General features: G+C 42.6%; 6 non-coding genes across 6 annotated transcripts; all 6 read left to right on the top strand.

Annotated features, from left to right (window-relative positions):
• Positions 1 to 21: 21 nt before the first annotated feature.
• trnap-ugg lies at positions 22 to 93 on the top strand. The gene has a single exon. It is a non-coding gene; the product is annotated as a tRNA-Pro (tRNA).
• Positions 94 to 460: 367 nt separating this feature from the next.
• Positions 461 to 532, top strand: trnap-agg. The gene has a single exon. It is a non-coding gene; the product is annotated as a tRNA-Pro (tRNA).
• Positions 533 to 901: 369 nt separating this feature from the next.
• Positions 902 to 973, top strand: trnap-agg. Its single transcript has one exon. It is a non-coding gene; the product is annotated as a tRNA-Pro (tRNA).
• A 356-nt stretch (positions 974 to 1329) lies between these two features.
• On the top strand, positions 1330 to 1401 carry trnap-agg. Its single transcript has one exon. It is a non-coding gene; the product is annotated as a tRNA-Pro (tRNA).
• A 369-nt stretch (positions 1402 to 1770) lies between these two features.
• trnap-ugg lies at positions 1771 to 1842 on the top strand. Its single transcript has one exon. It is a non-coding gene; the product is annotated as a tRNA-Pro (tRNA).
• A 354-nt stretch (positions 1843 to 2196) lies between these two features.
• Positions 2197 to 2268, top strand: trnap-agg. The gene has a single exon. It is a non-coding gene; the product is annotated as a tRNA-Pro (tRNA).
• Positions 2269 to 2500: the final 232 nt, after the last annotated feature.

Genomic DNA, 2500 nt, shown 5'->3' on the forward strand with positions numbered 1-2500 from the left:
TCGGAAAGACGTCGTTTACGTGGCTCGTTGGTCTAGGGGTATGATTCTCGCTTTGGGTGCGAGAGGTCCCGGGTTCAAATCCCGGACGAGCCCTTTGCCACATCGACTCCAAACTCTCCCTGAAGATGGACTGTCCAACTAACCTAGTCTTAATTGACCTAGGACTAGAATTGGGCTACATTCTATAGATCAATGAAGACTCCCCAATGGCCAGCTCTGAAAAGAGGGTGACAGAAAAATCTCAATCAAAATAAGTCAGACTCTTTAGAGATATACAATGGAAATATCAATATACAGCCATTAGAGGTTTAGTGTTGCTAACATTGTCAGCAGGAGACAGTAGTATGCCTATTTTAGTGATTGTACAGAAAAGAAAGGCCAGGATGTTTCATTCCAACTTGATCAACATCCAACAGTGTTTGCCGAATTGGCTGCTTTCGGAAGGGTTCTCATTCTGAGTGGCTCGTTGGTCTAGGGGTATGATTCTCGCTTAGGGTGCGAGAGGTCCCGGGTTCAAATCCCGGACGAGCCCACTTCAGCAATGACAACAAACTTTCCCTGAAAATAGACTGTCCAACTAAGTTCTACTTAATTGACTTAGGACTAGAATTGGGCTAAACTCTAAAGATCAATGTAGACTCCCCAAGGGTTAACCTGTGAAGAGGCTGAGAAAAACATCTCAATGAAAATAAGTCAGACTCTTTAGAGATATACAATGGAAATATCAATATACAGCCATTAGAGCTTTAGTGTTGCTAACATTGTCAGCAGGAGACAGTAGGTATAGTATACCTATTTTAGTGATTGTACAGAAATGAAAGGCCAGGATGTTTCATTCCTACTTGATCAACATCCAACAGTGTTTGCCGAAATGGCTGCTTTCGGAAGGTTCTCTTTACGTGGCTCGTTGGTCTAGGGGTATGATTCTCGCTTAGGGTGCGAGAGGTCCCGGGTTCAAATCCCGGACGAGCCCTTTGCAACATCGACTCCAAACTCTCCCTGAAGATGGACTGTCCAACTAAACTATACGAAATTGACTTAGGACTAGAATTGGGCTACATTCTATAGATCAATGAAGACTCCCCAATGGCCAGCTCTGAAAAGAGGGTGACAGAAAAATCTCAATCAAAATAAGTCAGACTCTTTAGAGATATACAATGGAAATATCAATATACAGCCATTAGAGGTTTAGTGTTGCTAACATTGTCAGCAGGAGACAGTAGTATGCCTATTTTAGTGATTGTACAGAAAAGAAAGGCCAGGATGTTTCATTCCAACTTGACCAACAGTTTGCCGAATTGGCTGCTTTCGGATGGTTCTCATTTGAGTGGCTCGTTGGTCTAGGGGTATGATTCTCGCTTAGGGTGCGAGAGGTCCCGGGTTCAAATCCCGGACGAGCCCACTTCAGCAATGACAACAAACTTTCCCTGAAAATAGACTGTCCAACTAAGTTCTAATTAATTGACCTAGGACTAGAATTGGGCTGAACTCTAAAGATCAATGTAGACTCCCCAAGGGTTAACCTGTGAAGAGGCTGAGAAAAACATTCAATGAAAATAAGTCAGACTCTTTAGTGATATACAATGGAAATATCAATATACAGCCATTAGAGCTTTAGTGTTGCTAACATTGTTAGCAGGAGACAATAGGTATAGTATACCTATTTTAGTGATTGTACAGGAATGAAAGGCCAGGATGTTTCATTCCTACTTGATCAACATCCAACAGTGTTTGCCGAAATGGCTGCTTTCGGAAAGACGTCGTTTACGTGGCTCGTTGGTCTAGGGGTATGATTCTCGCTTTGGGTGCGAGAGGTCCCGGGTTCAAATCCCGGACGAGCCCTTTGCCACATCGACTCCAAACTCTCCCTGAAGATGGACTGTCCAACTAACCTAGTCTTAATTGACCTAGGACTAGAATTGGGCTACATTCTATAGATCAATGAAGACTCCCCAATGGCCAGCTCTGAAAAGAGGGTGACAGAAAAATGTCAATCAAAATAAGTCAGACTCTTTAGAGATATACAATGGAAATATCAATATACAGCCATTAGAGGTTTAGTGTTGCTAACATTGTCAGCAGGAGACAGTAGTATGCCTATTTTAGTGATTGTACAGAAAAGAAAGGCCAGGATGTTTCATTCCAACTTGACCAACATTGCCGAATTGGCTGCTTTCGGATGGTTCTCATTTGAGTGGCTCGTTGGTCTAGGGGTATGATTCTCGCTTAGGGTGCGAGAGGTCCCGGGTTCAAATCCCGGACGAGCCCACTTCAGCAATGACAACAAACTTTCCCTGAAAATAGACTGTCCAACTAAGTTCTAATTAATTGACCTAGGACTAGAATTGGGCTGAACTCTAAAGATCAATGTAGACTCCCCAAGGGTTAACCTGTGAAGAGGCTGAGAAAAACATTCAATGAAAATAAGTCAGACTCTTTAGTGATATACAATGGAAATATCAATATACAGCCATTAGAGCTTTAGTGTTGCTAACATTGT

This window comes from Hippoglossus hippoglossus, chromosome 23, assembly GCF_009819705.1.
Source record: "Hippoglossus hippoglossus isolate fHipHip1 chromosome 23, fHipHip1.pri, whole genome shotgun sequence".
NCBI classification, from domain to species: domain Eukaryota; kingdom Metazoa; phylum Chordata; class Actinopteri; order Pleuronectiformes; family Pleuronectidae; genus Hippoglossus; species Hippoglossus hippoglossus.